Genomic DNA, 16,448 nt, shown 5'->3' on the forward strand with positions numbered 1-16,448 from the left:
TCTCTACTATAAACACAAAATTAGCCGTGTGTAGTGGCGTGTGCCTATAGTCCCAGTTACTCAGGAAGGCTGAGGCAGGAGAATCGCTTGAACTAGGGAGGCGGAGGTTGCGGTGAGCCGAGATCTCGCCATCCATTGCACTCCAGTCAGGGCAACAAGAGCAAAGCTCCGTCTCAAAAAAAAAAAGAAAAGAAAAAGAAAAAAGAAAAAAAGAAAAAGCCACTAGGAGAATTAAAACCATAAACTGAAAAATGTTTCCTTAACACATAAGAAGGTAGCAAAGGAGGAAAATAAACAAAAAGATAGGAGACAAATGGAAAACATGTAGCAAGATGGTAGACCAAAATCCAACCATTGTAAGTGAAGAAAGGACACGACCTGAGTCACATTAGCCGGACTGCTGAGCACTGTGGGGAGGACAGACATGGGCAGGAAGTGAGGGACAGTGTCAGTGCCACAATTCAGGAGTGACAGGGTGGTGGGGACTAAGGGGAGAGAAGGGCGTGAGGGATGACAGGGGCAGAGAGAAGGGCTGGAGGAGCAGGAGGTGAGGCAAAGGAGCAGGGGAAAGGATTCTAAAGCAGTGGAAGAGCCTAGTATGGAGTTCTTTGCATTCGTATTTAATACATTTTGTGGGACTTCCTAAAAACTAATGGCCTGTTTATGATTTTAAAAAAGGGTTACGAAATACCAAGTGTCCAAATAAAATATACACACTGCTTAGATGTGCATAGTTCACGAAAACAGGCAGCGCTGGAGCGTTGGTGAACAGCATTGGGACTGCATGGAGCACTCGCAACTTTGAGTGATGACTACAGGCTCCCGGTTGCAATATACAGTAACAAACATGCTTCTTTGTTCTCAGACATTCTGGACTCACACAGGGAATCTCCAACTAGGGAATGAAGACAATTTTAAATGCAACAATCCAGAGTCACAGATCCATAGTCTAGGAAAGTAAAACTTAGAGCTTTGAAAGTTTAACTGTAATGCTGTTTTGACATTGGTCTTTTACAGATTAGAATTCTAATCATTCAGGGATTACCAATATTGTGCTATCTACTGTATTAATAAACAAAAAGGAAACTGGTCTCTATGAGAATCTCTATCTGGTGCCTTCAGAAAAAACTTCACCAGGTTTAAAGAGAAAACCCCTGTCTCTACACCTCCATTCCAGGGCAAGCTCACCCTCTGGCATCAAGTTCCCCGTGGTGAATTTCCTTGTACAAGAGTCCAAGGGGAGAGGTAAGAAGTGGGAGGCAAGGAATCTAGTTCAGGGACAGCAATTCCAGGAGGAGAAACGAAGGGGAAGGGGCTGGGCACAGCCTGGGGGTTCTCTCTCTGGTTTCCACAGACAGATCCTTGGCCACGACTCAAGCAGACAGTGTGACAAAGAGGCCTGGTGTAGGAGAAGAGGGATCAGGACAAAGTCCTAGTTCCCGGGCATGGCTCTCAGGCGCCGTGTCTGTACTGGGGAGGCACAGCTTTGGGGAGTCCCCACTCCCCTGAGTTTCACTTCTCCCAACCTGTCAGGTCTTTCTTCCTGGATACTCATGACGCCTCTCCAGTTCTCACTCCTATTGGGTGGGTGCCGGGTTTCCAGATAAGCCAATCAGCGTCGCCGCGGTCCCGTTTCTGAAGCCCCGGGTCACCTACCTGGACTCAGATTCTCCCCAGGCGCCGAGGATGGGGTCATGGCGCCCCGAACCCTCCTCCTGCTGCTCTCGGGGACCCTTGCCCTGACTGAGACTTGGGCGGGTGAGTGCGGGGTTGGGAGGAAAACGGCCTCTGCAGGGAGGAGCGAGGGGCACGCCGGGCGGGGGCTCAGGACCTGGGGCCACCGGGAGGAGGGTTGGGCGGGTCTCAGCCCCTCCTCGCCCCCAGGCTCCCACTCCATGAGGTATTTCTACACCGCCGTGTCCCGGCCCGGCCGCGGGGAACCGCGCTTCATTGCCGTGGGCTACGTGGACGACACGCAGTTCGTGCGGTTCGACAGCGACGCCGCGAGTGGGAGAGGGGAGCCGCGGGCGCCGTGGATGGAGCACGAGGGGCAGGAGTATTGGGGCCGGGAGACACTGACCCTCAGGGCCAGCGCGCAGACTCACCGAGGGAACCTGCGGACCCTGCGCAGCTACTACAACCAGAGCGAGGCCGGTGAGTGACCCCGGCCCTGGGCGCAGATCACGGGCCCTCCTCATCCCCCACAGACGGTCCGCGTCGCCCCAAGTCTCCGGGGCGAGATCCTCACTGAGGCTGCGGGACCCGCCCAGACCCTTGATCCTAGAGAGCCCCAGACGCCTTTACCCGGTTTCATTTTCAGTTTAGGCCCAAATCCCCGCAGCTTGGTCTAGGCGGGGGCGGGGTTTGGTGGATGGGTCTGACCGCGAGGGCGGGGTCAGGGTCTCACACACTCCAGACGACCTATGGCTGCGACCTGGGGCCTGATGGGCGCCTCCTCCGCGGGTATTACCAACATGCCTATGATGGCAAGGATTACATCGCCCTGAACGAGGACCTGCGCTCTTGGACAGAGGCTGACACGGCTGCTCAGATTACCCAGCGCAAGTTGGAGGCCGCCCATGAGACGGAGGGGCTCAGGGCCTACCTGGAGGGCACCTGCCTGAAGTGGCTCCGCAGATACCTGGCCAAGGGGAAGGAGACACTGCAGCATACCGGTACCAGGGGCAGTGGGGAGCCGTCCCCATCTCCTGTAGATCTCCCAGGATGGCCTCCCATGGGGAGGGGAGGAAAATGGGATCAGCGCTAGAATATTGCCCTCCCTTGAATGGAGAATGGCATGAGTTTTCCTGAGTTTCCTCTGAGGGTCCCTCTGCTCTCTACGAGAATTAAGTGATGACGTCTCTGAGGAAATGGAGGGGAAGACAGTCCCTGGAATACTGCTCAGGGGTCCACTTTGACTCCTGCAGCACCCTTGGGGCACTGTGATTTCTTCACTCAGGCCTTGTTCTCTGCCTCACATGCAATGTGTTGGAAGGTCTGATTCCAGCTTTTCTGAGTCCCTCGGCCTCCACTCAGGTCAGGACCAGAAGTCGCTGTTTCACTCTCAGAGACTAGAACTTTCCAAGGAATAGGAGATTATCCCAGGTGCTTGTGTCCAGGCTGGTGTCTGGGTTCTGTGTTCCCTTCCCCACCCCAGGTGTCCTGTCCATTCTCAGGACGGTTACAAGGTGCTTCTGGGGTGTCCCATGAGAGATGCAAAGTGCCTGAATTTTCTGACTCTTCCTATCAGACCCCCCAAAGACACAAGTACACCATCTCTGACCATAAGGCCACCCTGAGGTGGTGGACTCTGGGCTTCTACCCTGCGGAGATCACATTGACCTGGCAGCGGGATGGGGAGGACCAAACTCAGGATGCTGAGCCTGTGGATACCAGGCCCGAAGGGGATGGAACCTTCCAGAAGTGGGCAGCTGTGGTGGTGCCTTCTGGAGAAGAGCAGAGATACACGTGCCATGTGCAGTACAAGGGGCTGCCCGAATCCCTCACCCTGAGATGGGGTAAGGAGGGTGATGGGGTAAGAAGGGGGATGGGGTAAGAGGGGGATGGGGCATCATGTCTCTTATCATGGAAACCAGGAGCCCGTCTGGAGCCCTTCAGCAGGGTCAGAGCTGAGGCCTGGGGGTCACGGCCCTTCACCTTCCCTTCCTTTCACAGAGCCATCTTCCCAGCTCACCATCCCCATCGTGGGCATCGTTGCTGACCTGGTTGTCTTTGGAGCTATGGTCATCGGAGCTGTAGTCACTGCTGCGATATGGAGGAGGAAGAGCTCAGGTAGGGAAAGAGTGAGGGGTGGGGTCTGAGTTTTCTTGTCCCACTCAGGGTTTCAAGTCCCAGGTAGAAGTGTTCCCTGCCTCATTAGTGGAAAGCACCATCCACACACATGGGTCGACCCAGCCTGTGGCCCTGTGTGGCAGTACTTCTTATTTTGTAAAGCACATGTGACAATGAAGGACAGATGTATCACCTTGACGATTGTGGTGTTGGGGTCCTGATTCCAGCATTCATGAATCAGGGGAAGGTCTCTGTTAAGGACAGACCTTAAGAGGGCGGTTGATCCAGGACCCACACCTGCTTTCCTCGTGTTTCCTTATTCTGCCCTGGGTCTGTAGTCACCTTGGCTAGAAACTTTTTGGAGGAAAGTTTCTTGGAGCCTCCAAGTCTAGGAAGCTCCTCTAAGATCTCATGGCCCTGCCTCCTCCCTGTCCCCTCACAGGACACTTTCTTCCCACAGGTGGAAAAAGAGGGAGCTACTCTCAGGCCGCCTGTATATGGTGGGTGTGGGTGTGTGGAGGAGCTCACCCACCCTTAATTCCTCCTGGCCCACATCTCCTGTGGGCTCTGACCAGGTCCTCTTTTTGTTCTACCCCAGGCAGCTACAGTGCCCAGGGCTCTGATGTGTCTCTCACAGCTTGTAAAGGTGAGATTTTGAGGGTCTGAAGTGGGTACGGGGTGGGGCAGCAGGGAAAAGACTGTGTAGTGAGAATTCTTTGATTGGGACATTTCTAGTTTGTGGTGGGCAGTTCAGAGTGTCATCACTTACCATGACTGACCTGAATTTGATCACACCTATTGTTTTCTGTAGCCTGAGACAGCTGCCTTGTGTGTGACTGAGATGCGGGATTTCTTCACACCTCCCTTTTGTGACTTCAAGAGCCTCTGGCATCTCTTTCTGCAAAGGCATCTGAATGTGTCTGCGTCCCTGTTAGCATAATGTGAGGAGGTGGAGAGACAGCCCAGCCTGTGTCCACTGTGACCCCTGTCTCCACGCTGACCTGTGTTCCCTCACTAGTCATCTTTCCTGTTCCAGAGAGGTGGGGCTGGGTGTCTCCATCTCTGTCTCAGCTTCATGGTGCACTGAGCTGCAACCTCTTACTTTCTTACTGAAAATGAGAATCTGAATATAAATTTGTTTTCTTAAATATTTGCCATGAGAGGTTGATGGTTAATTAAGTAAGTCAATTCCTAAAATTTGAGTGAGAAAATAAAGACCTGAGAACCTTCTAGAATCTGTGTGTTCGCTGTGCTGAGTTTGTTGCTGGTGGGGATGGAGAAGGCTGTGAGGAGGCAAGTGTGGACAGGGCCACTAGGTTTTCTTCTAGTGTTTTTATGGCATTAGGTCTTATGTTTAAATCTTTAATCCATCTGGAGTTAATTTTTGTATAAGGTATAATGAAGGGATTCAGTTTCATCTTTCTGCATATGGCCAGCCAGTTTCCCTAATACGATTTATTAAATAGGGAATCCTTTCCGAATTGCTTGTTTTTGTCAGGTTTGTCAAAGATCAGATGTTGTAGATATGTGGTGTTACTTCTGAGGCCTCTGTTCTGTTCCACAAGTCTATACCTCTGTTTTCGTACCAGTAGCATGCTGTTTTGGTTACTGTAGCCTTGTAGCATTGTTTGAAGTCAGATAGTGTGATGGCCTTCAGCTTTTTTTTTTTTTTTTTTTGCTTAGGATTGTCTTGGTTATGCATGCCCTTTTTTGGTCCCATATGGTGTTTAAGGATTTTTTCCCCCTAATTCTAAGAAAAAAGTCAATAGGTAGCTTGATGGGGATAGCATTGAATGTATAAATTACTTTGGGCAGTATGGCCATTTTCATGATATTGATTCTCCTAACCATAAGCATGGAGTGTTTTTCCATCTGTTTGTGTCTTCTCTTATTTCTTTGACAGTAGTTTGTAGTTCTCCTTGAAAATGTCCTTCACATCCCTTGTTAGTTGTATTCCTAGGTAGTTTATTCTCTTTGTAGTAATTGTAAATGGGAGTTCACTCATGATTTGGCTCTCTGTTTGTCTGTTATTGGTGTATAGCAATGCTTGTGATTTTTGCACATAGATTTTGTATGCTGAGAATTCACTCAAGTTGCTTATCAGCTTAAGGAGATTTTGGGCTGAGATGATGGGGTCTTCTAAATATACAATCATGTCATCTGCAAATAGAGACAATTTGACTTCCTCTTTTCCTAATAATACCCTTTATTTGTTTTTCTTGCCTAATTGTCCAGGCCAGAACTTCCAATACTATGTTGAATAGGAGTGGTGAGAGAGTTTATCCTTGTCTTGTGTCAGTTTTCAAAGGGAATGCTTCCAGTTTTCCCCATTCAGTATAATATTGGCTGTGGGTTTGTCAGAAATAGCTCTAATTATTTTGAGATACGTTCCATCAATACCTAGTTTATTGACAGTTTTAGCATAAAGGGCTGTTGAATTTTGTCAAAGGCCTTCTCTGCATCAATCATGTGGTTTTTGTCTTTGGTTCTGGCTGTGTGATGGATTACTTTTATTGATTTGTGTGTGTTGAGCCAGCCTTGCATCCCATGTATGAAGCTGACAATATTGATGGATAAGCTTTTGGATGTGCTCTTGGATTCAGTTTGCCAGCATTTTATTGAGGATTTTCGCATCAATGTTCGTCAGGGATATTGGCCTGAAATGTTTTTTTTTTGTTGTGTCTCTGCCAGTTTTTGGTATCAGGATGATGTTGGCCTCAAAATGAGTTAGGGAGGATTCTCTCTTTTTCTATTGTTTGGCATAATTGCAGAAGGAATGGTACCAGCTCTGTTTTTACTCCTGGTAGAATTTGGCTGTGAACTCATCTTGTCCTGGACTTTTTTTGGTTGGTAGGCTATGAATTGCTGTCTCGATTTCAGACCTTCTTATTGGTCTATACAGGGATTCAATTTCTTCCTGGTTTAGTCTTGGGAGGGTATAAGTGTCCAGGAATTCATCCATTTCTTCTTAATTTTCTGGCTTATTTGCATAGAGGTGTTTATAGTTTTCTCTGATGGTAGTTTGTATTTCTGTGGGATCAGTGGTGATATCCCCTTTATCATTTTTTATTGCATCTATTTGATTCTTATCTCTTTTCTTCTTTATTAGACTGGCTAGCGATCTATCTATTTTTTTGATCTTTTCAAAAAAACAGTTCCTGGATTCATTGCTTGTTTGAAGAGTTTTTCCTGTCTCTATTTCCTTCGTTTCCGCTCTGATCTTAGTTATTTCTTGTCTTCTGCTAGCTTTTGAATTTGTTTGTTCTTGCTCCTCCAGTTCTTTTAGTTGTGACATTAGGGTGTCAATTTTAGATCTTTCCTCCTTTCTCTTGTGGGCATTTAGTGCTATAAATTTCCCTCAGCATACTGCTTTAAATGTGTCCTGAGGTTTTGGTAGGTTGTGTCTTTGTTCTCATTGGTTTCAAAGAACATCTTTATTTCTGCCTTCATTTTGTTATATGTCCAGTAGTCATTCAGAAGCAGGTTGTTCAGTTTCCATGTAGTTGTGTGGTTTTGAGTGGGTTTCTTAATCCTGAGTTCTAATTTGATTGCACTGTGGTCTGAGAGACTGTTTGTTATGATTTCCGTTATTTTGCATTTGCTGAGGAGTGTTTCATTTCCAGTTATGTGGTCTATTTTAGAACCAGCCTGATGTGGTTCTGAGATGAATGTATATTCTGTGGATTTGGAGTGGAAAGTTCTGTAGATGTCTATTAGATCCACTTGGTCCGGATCTGAGTTCAAGTCCTGGATATCCTTGTTAATTTTCTGTCTCGTTGATCTATCTAATATTGACAGTGTGGTGCTAAACTGTCCCACTATTAATGTGTGGGAGTCTAAGTCTCTATGTAGGTCTCTAAGAACTTGCTTTATGAATCTGAGTGCTTCTGTATTGGGTGTATATATATTTAGGATTGTTAGGTCTTCTTGTTGAGTTGATCCCTTTACCATTATGTAATGCCTTTCTTTGTCATTTTTGATCTTTGTTGGTTTAAAGTCTGTTTTATCACAGACTAGGATTGCAAACTCTGCTTTTTAAAAATTTTTTGCTTTCCATTTGCTTGGTAAATATTCCTCCATTCCTTTATTTTGAGCCTATGTGTGTGTTTGCATGTGAGATCATCTCCTGAATATGGCACACTGATGGGTGCTGACGCTTTATCCAATTTGCCAGTCTGTGCCTTTTAATTGGGGCATTTAGTCCATTTACATTTAAAGTTAATATTGTTATGTGTGAGTTTGATCATACCATTATAATGCTAGCTGTTTATTTTGCCCGTTAGTTGGAACAATTTATTCATTGTGTCTATGGTCTTTCCAATTTGGTATGTTTTTGCAGTGGCTGGTACTGGTTGTTTCTTTCCATGTTTATTGCTTCCTTCAGGAGCCCTTGTAAGGCAGGCCTAGTGGTGACAAAATCTCTCAGCATTTGCTTGTCCATAAAGGATTTTATTTCTCCTTCGCTTATGAAGCTTAGTTTGGCTGGATATGAAATTCTGGCTTGAAAATTCTTTTCTCCAAAAATGTTGAATATTGGCCACTATTTGCTTTTGGCTTATAGGGTTTCTCCCAAGAGATCCGCTGTGAGTCTAATAGACTTCCCTTTGTGGGTAACCCGACCTTTCTCTCTGGCTGCCCTTAGCATTTTTTCCTTCATTTCAACCCTGGTGAATCTGATGATTATGTGTCTTGGGGTTACTCTTCTCAAGGAGTATCTTTGTGGTGTACTCTGTATTTCCTGAATTTGAATGTTGGCCTTCCCTGCTAGGTTGAAGTTCTCCTGGATAATATCCTAAAGAGAGTTTTCCAACTTGGTTTCATTCTCTCCATCATTTTCAGGTATACTGATCAAACATAGATTTGGTCTTTTCATGTAATCCCATATTTCTTGGAGGCTTTGTGCATTTCTTTTCACTTTTTTTTTTAATCTTGTATTCTTGCTTTATTTCATTGAGTTGATCTTGAATCTCTGATATCCTATCTTCTGCTTGATTGATTTGGCTACTGAAACTTGTTTATGCGTCACGAAGTTCTCATGCTGTCTTTTTGAGCTCCATCAGGTCATTCATGTTCTTCTCTAAACTTGTTATTCTAGTTAGCGTTTCATCTAACCTTTTTTCAAGGTTTTTATCTTCCTTGCATTGGGTTAGAACATGCTCCTTTATCTCGGAGAAGTGTATTATTACCTACCTTCTGAAACCTACTTCTGTCAATCTGTCAAACTCATTCTCTGCCCAGTTTTATTCCTCTGCTGGTGAGGAGTTGTGATCCCTTGGAGGAGAAGAGGCATTCTGGTTTTTGGAATTTTCAGTCTTTTTGTGCTGGTTTCTTCCCATCTTTGTGGATTTATCTACTTTTGTCTTTGAAGTTGGTGAACTTTAGGACAGGTCTCTGAGTGGATGTCCTTTCTGTTCATGTTGAGACTATTTGTTTCTGTTTGTTAGTTTGCCTTCTAACAGTCAGGGTCCTCTGCTGCAGGTCTACTGGAGTTTGCTGGAGGTCCACTCCATACCCTGCTTGCCGGGAAATCACCAGTGGGAGTTGCAGAACAGCATAGATTGCTGCCTGTTTCTTCCTCTGATAGTTTTGTACCAGAGGGGCACCCACCAGCTGCCAGTCAGAGCTCTCTTGTGTGAGGTGTCTGTTGGCCCCTACTGGGAGGTGTCTCACAATCAGGATTCATGGGGGTCAGGACTGCCAATTGAGGAGGCAGTCTGTCCCTTATTTGAGCTGGAACACTGTGCTGGGAGATTTTCCATCCTCTTCAGAGCTGCCAGGCAGGGACATTTAAGTCTGCTGAAGCTGTACCCACAACAGCCTCCTGTACCCAAGTGCTCTGTCCCAGGAAGGTGGGGGCTTTATTTATAAATCCCTGATGGGCTGCTGCCTTTTTTCAGAGATGCCCTGCCCCATGAGGTGGGAGTCTAGTGACACAGTCTGCCTGCAGAGGCCTTCCTAAGCTACTGTGGGCTCCACCCAGTTTGAACTTCCCAGTGACTTTGTTTACACTGATGTTAAAACCACCTAATGTAGTCTCAGCAATGGTGGACACCCTCCTCCCTCCCCCACCAAGCTCAAATGTCTCAGGTGGAGTTCTGACTGCTGTGCTGGCTATAAGAATTTAAGCTACTGGATCTTAGCTTGCTGGTCTTCGTAGGGGTGGGAGCCGCTGAGCCAGATCACTTGGCTCCTTGGCTTCAGCCCCCTTTCCAGGATAGTGAATGGTTCTTTCTCACTGGTGTTCCAGGCCCCACTGGGGTATGAGAAAAAAAACTGCTGTGGTTAGCTCAGTGTATTCCAAAACAGCCACCTAGTTTTGTGCTGGAAAACCGGGGCCTTGGTGTTGTAGGCACCAGAGGGAATCTCCTGGTCTGCAGGTTGTGAAGACCATGGGTAAATTATGGTATCTTGGCTGGAGTGCAGGGGACAGTCCCCAATGGCTGCCCTTGGCTAGGAGAGGGAGTTCCCTGGTCCCTTGCACTTCCTGAGTGAGGCGACGCCCCACACTGCTTTGGCTCATGCTCCTTGGGCTGCATCCACTGTCCAACCAATCCCGATGACATGAACCGGGTACCTCAGCTGAAATGCAGAGATCACCTGCCTTCTGCTTCAATCTCTTTGGGAGCTGCACACTGAAGCTGTTCCTATTCAGCTATTTTGCCAGCAACCTGGCAATTTGTCTTATTTGTTTGTTTGTTTATTTATTTACTTATTTTTGAGACTTACTCTCACTCTTTTGCCATGGGAGTGCAGTGACTTGATCTCGGCTCACTGCAACCTCCACCTCTTGTGTTGAAGCAATTCTCTCATGTCAGCGTCCTGAGTAGCTGGGATTACAGATGGGCGCCACCATCCCCTGCTATTTTTTGTATTTTTAGTGGATATGGGGTTTCACGATGTTGGTCAGGCTGGTCTCAAACTCCTGACCTGAAGTGATCTGACTGCCTTGGCCTCCCAAAGTGCTGGGATTGCAGGAGTGAGCCACCGCACATGACCTTCCTCTTATACTTTTGAGGAGATGGTCCCTCACGCCACAGATCACTGGATTCCTCAAAACATCACCAACGAAGCAGACACTTGAATCTTTGTATAGTTCACCACCCTTTGGAATGAATTTGCGCTACGAAAACTTGCAGAGTATATTCCAGTTCTTGCTTATCAAATTTTAATACATATCATTAATACAGTGAACAAATTTGATGTTCTGAGAAATATTCAGATGGGCCAGTTCCTTTATATGATGGTAGTGAGCAGGATATGTAATGTGTCCTGGGGATAAAATTTAAAATGTAGAGTTATTTGGTTTTGGTGAATATAAATAGCCTCTGGCCTTCTTTTTCATATGTATTGAAAATAATGCATTTAGACAGATCAACAGTCTTATACAATGAATAAGACTCTCTATAAATCTGATCTACTAAAAATATAACATTCTGGCTGTGCAAGGTGGCTCATGCTTCTAATCCCAGCACTTTGGGAGGTCAAATCAGGTGGATCGCTTGACCTCAGGAGTTTGAAATCAGCCTAGGTAATATGTGAAACATTCTCTCTACAAAAAATACAAAAATTAGCTGAGTGTGGTTACTTGCACCTGTAGTCTCAGCTACTTAGGGGGCTGAGGCATGACAATCACTTGATCCCCAGAGGCGGAGGTTGCAGTAAGCCGAGATCTCATCACTGCACTCCAACCTAGGTGATGGAATGGGACCCTGTCTCAAAAAAAAAAAAAAAAAAAAAAAAAAAAATCATATTGAGACCAGTTAATAAAGTTGTGACTATTTATTTTTTTTTGAGATGGAATTTCACTCTTTTTGCCCAGACTGAAGTTTAGTGGAACGATCTCATCCCACTGCAACCTCAGCCCCCTCGAGTACAGGTGATTTTCCCGCTTCCGACTCCCGAGTAGCTAGGATTACAGGTGTGTGCCACCATGCCCATCTAATTTTGTAGTTTTAGTAGAGACGGGGTTTCTCCATGTTGGTTAGGCTGGTCTCGAACTCCTGACCTCAGGTGATCTGCCTACCTCGGCCTCCCAAAGTGCTGGGATTTTAGACATGAGTCACCATGCCTGACCCGAAGTTGCAACTAATTATTGGGTGAGTCTGCATTAGTCTATTTTCATCTGCAATTATCCATCCAATTACTGCAAGAACTAAATCAGTGAATTAAACTGTTATATGATGGAACCAAATTCTTGCATCTTTTAAGTCTTGGAAATTTGGCTTACTTTGCTTCTGCCTTGCTGCTGCCTGGTCTCTGGCTTCCTGGGATTCTACTGTTCCCTTTGCTGCTAGGGACACAAGTTCTTTAACATCATCTCCTAGAGTCAGTTCCAGCCTGCAAACAACAGACAAAATGAGGTTAATACCCTGTTCACCTGCTCATTCCTTATTGCTTAGTAGAATGCCCTTTGGCTCTTTCATAGAAATAGTCACCTGGTGGGCTGTCCACTTCCACAAAGCACATCCGTCTATGCCAGCAAGCTCACTGCTCAGTGCTCTGAGCTTTTCAATCTCTGTCTCCACAATCTGCCATGACAGTTCTGGCATCTCTCCTTCATTTCGTGTGACCCATCACTTTTATTAGAATGGTTTTCTTGAGATAAAATTCACATATGTTATTCAACCATTTGAACTTAGTGGTTTTTAGTATCATCATCACAATCAATTTTAGAGCATTTTCATAAACCCATACCCATTTATTCCCAAGCAGTCGTCTCCATTTCCCTCTAATACCTCCTCAGTCCTAGGCAACAAGAAATCTACTCTCTGTCCCTAGAGATTTAGTTTTTATGGACATTTCATATAAACAGATAATATAATGGATGGTGTTTGGTGATGGACTTCTTTCACATAGCAGAGTGTTTTCAAGATTCATCCATGTAGTTACATGTATCAGGATTCATTCCTTTTTAGGACCAAATAAAACGTCTACACTGCTTACCCCACCTTGCTCATTTCTTCCTTTCAAAATCATAACAGAGGCTTTCACCCATACCTTCCCCTCCTGCTCCACCTGATCGGCCCTAGTGCTGCCCCTGTGGCCCTGCTTGTTGTGCTGTGCTCCTGCATCTGTGGGTAATTAGCTCTTCCTTCAGTGGCATCGGCCTCTCTCATCCCTCAGTCATCCAAATCTGTTGGGTATTTGAAACACCTACCAAAGCCCAAATCTTATAATTGGTTCATTCTAATATGCTCTTACTGAGACACCTGGGAGTCCTCCAAGGTGTGCATTCTCCCTCAGTGCAATGAGCAGTAAACTCAACTTCTTCACCTAAGGTGTGCTCCCGGCGGTCTTTGGCTGAAGGGTATTCACACATTATTACTACTTTGTCTATTTACTTCTTATATGTCTTTGAGGCTGTTTAAGGGAATGGGTTTGTATATTTATGTGCTTGTGAATGACAGATTTTAAAACTTGTAATTAGTCAAATCAATCATCATCATTTGGTTATGCTTAGGAAATCCTTCATAATTGTAAAAACCTCACACATATTTTCACCTAGAATTTTTCTAGGTGAGACAATGCGGAAAGAATCATCTTAGGGTGAAAGGAAACAATTATTCCAAGTTGCAGGGAGGTGAAGTATACTAATGTGATGGAATTCTAAGGTTTAAATTCCTTGTTTCATAATTTCGGAAATGTGTCTACAGTGTCTGTAGAGCACTTGATATATGTGGCATTCAATAAATACTTTCTCTTGGGATAAGTGAAGGGTTATTTGCCTCCTTAGTGTTCACTAAGTTAAAGAAAACATTATGCCAGATTTCCAAGGAAATACAGATGTGGGTTGGCAACAGGGATATACATTTATGAAAACTTGAGACTTTGAAGTGATGTCATGTTCTGGTTAATGTCTGTACACTATGGTTGTTAAAATACACATTAGGCTGGGCACAGTGTCTCATGCCTGTAATCCCAGCTACTCGAGAGGCAGAGATGGGAGGATCACCTGCACCCAGGAAGTCAAGGCTGCAGTGAGCTCTAATCACACCACTGCACTCTAGCCTACGTGACAGAGTGAAATTTTGTCTGAAAAACAAAATAAAACAAAACACATTCATTAAACTTTCTTGAGCATACTGTATTTTAATGTTATATCTAAGACCCACAGACAAATCCATGGCTCCCTTATGAAGTAACTTTGATATATATCAATCTGTATATTACAAAGTGTATCTTTGGAGAGATTCAAAAGAACACTCTAGTATGCACTGTTAGATATGATAGCTACTAGTCACAAGCGGCTATTGAAATTAATTAAAGAAAATTTAAAATTCGACTGCACAGTCACACTAGCCGCAGAGACAGGAGCAGAGATTCACAAGCCATGTGCAGCACAAGCGGCTACCAGGCCCCTCACCCTGAGATGGGGTAAGCAGGTGATGAGGGGTGGAGTCTCTTCTCAGGAAAAGCAGGAGCAGTTCTGGAGACATTCAGGAGGGTCATGGCTGAGGCCATGAGATTAAAGCCCCTCACCTTCTCTTCCTTTCCCAGAGCAGTCTTCCAGCCCATTGTCCCCATTGTGGGCACCATCGCTGGCCTGGTTCTCTTCGGAGTTGTGGGCACTGGAGCTGTGGTGGCTACCCTTGTGATGCAGAGGAAGAAGAGCTCAGGTATGTAAGGGGTGGGGTCTGCATTTCCTTGTTCCTTTGGGCCTCCTTAATAAAAATTACCACACATACACAAAGTACACACACACACACACACACACACACACACAGAGCACAAATACTCATGCTCACAGTCCCTGTATGCTAAACTTTCTGTAATGTAAAGCACTTGTGAAGATAAAGGACACATCACCTTGATGATTCTAGAGATGGGAGCTGATTCCCAGCAGTCATAGGTCAGAGGGGAAGTATTCTGCTGACGAGAGACCCCCAGCCACCCGAGAGGGCAGATGGTCCAGCCCCTGCACATCTCTTGTCCTCGTTTTCCTGATCATGCCCTTGGTCTGATTACAGATCTAATAGAAAAAACTGAACTTCAGCACATTAAAAACTGGTGTGCATGGAAAGACATTATCAGTACAGTGAAAAGACAATTCATAAAATGGTAGAAGATATTTGCCAATTACATATCAGGGGTCTAGTATTCAGATACATAAAGAAATCTTTTTTTTGAGACGGAGTTTTGCTCTTGTTACCCAGGCTGGAGTGCAATGGCGCGATCTCGGCTCACTGCAACCTCCGCCTCCTGGGTTCAGGCAATTCTCCTGCCTCAGCCTCCTGAGTGGCTGGGATTACAGGCACGTGTCACCACGCCCAGCTAATTTTTTGTATTTTTAGTAGAAACGGGGTTTCACCATATTGACCAGGATGGTCTCGATCTCTTGACCTCGTGATCCACCTGCCTCGGCCTTCCAAAGTGCTGGGATTACAGGCGTGAGCCACTGTGCCCGGCCTACATAAAGAAATCTTTACATTTCAATAACAAAAGGCAAATAATCCAATCACAAAATGGGTAAAGGACTTGTACAGACATTTCCTCAAAGAAGAGACATAAACAGCCAAGAAACACAGGAAAAGATGATCAGCAACATTAGCCATTTCAGAAATGCAAAGTAAACCACAATGATATGGCTATGGCAATAACTTTTTTTTAAAATAGCAAATGTTAGGAAGAATGTGGAGAAATTAGAAGCTTTATCCCACTATGATTATAGAAATATAAAATGGCCAGCTGAGGTTCTTATTTGGTGGAAGCGTTCCTCTCTTGGGAATCCACTAAACCCAAGATGGCAGGGATGGGAAGCAGAAAATTTTTAAGTAATTAATAGGTGTAATTGTTCAAGAGCATTTATTACATAATAAATTATCTCAGCTTTTTTTAGTGAAAATGATTCCTATAACTTTGTTCATCTTTTTATACATTCCATAAATCATACAGCATATTATGACACACTGGTAGTCTCAGCTACTTCAAAGGCTGAGGCAGGAAGAGTTGGAGGCCAGTCTGGGGCAATATAGCAAGAACGCTTATCTTAAAAAAAATGTGTTTAAATAAATTGCGTGAGTTATTCTATATCTTTTGTGTTTTCATATACACAGTACATCAGTTCATTAATTTCTGTCAAAAATTAATGTCTAGACTCCTAGAATTCTGTTTGGTATTTGAATCTCTGGATTAATTTGGAGAGTATCACATTTTAACTATGTGCAGTCTTGCTCTCCCTGAACAGGAGATATATTTATGTCAGTCCTCTATACACTCTTTTCAGTCTGTCTTGGTTTCCAGTGTCTTGTTTTTCAGAGATCTTAAACATTTTTAAGATTTATGTTTCTGATACTAATGTACTTGGAAAAAAATGTAAATGTAAATTGTTATCTTTGTGTATTGCTTATATATGTTATTTGGGGTGTGCTATTTTTTTTTCTTTTTTTTTAATTCATTTGTGTTTGGTTTTGATTTTCAATGATCCTTGTAGCCTAAGATTGTTTTGGTGATGTTTCATTAAAGATCTTTGTACTGTTAGCCTTAAATAAAAAGAGCCTGTAACTTTTTTCCATGCCTCTTTTCTTTTCTCAATTTGGTGATTTTAATTTCCAATACATATGTCCATTTCCTAGAAGTTGGCAAAAAATACATAAAATATTATCTTATTATTCTTTTAATGGAAGTAGGATCTTTGGTAAAATCTTTGCAAAATCATT

The 16,448-nt window shown here is 44.5% G+C and overlaps 1 pseudogene; it reads left to right on the forward strand.

Annotated features, from left to right (window-relative positions):
* The first annotated feature begins 1,650 nt into the window (after positions 1–1,650).
* Positions 1,651–16,298, forward strand: LOC105728062 (HLA class I histocompatibility antigen, A alpha chain-like; annotated as a pseudogene).
* The last annotated feature ends 150 nt before the right edge of the window (positions 16,299–16,448 follow it).

The sequence above is a fragment of the Aotus nancymaae genome, unplaced genomic scaffold (genome assembly GCF_030222135.1).
Source record: "Aotus nancymaae isolate 86718 unplaced genomic scaffold, 86718_ANA_hifiasm-v0.15.2.pri h1tg000027l, whole genome shotgun sequence".
NCBI lineage: Eukaryota > Metazoa > Chordata > Mammalia > Primates > Aotidae > Aotus > Aotus nancymaae.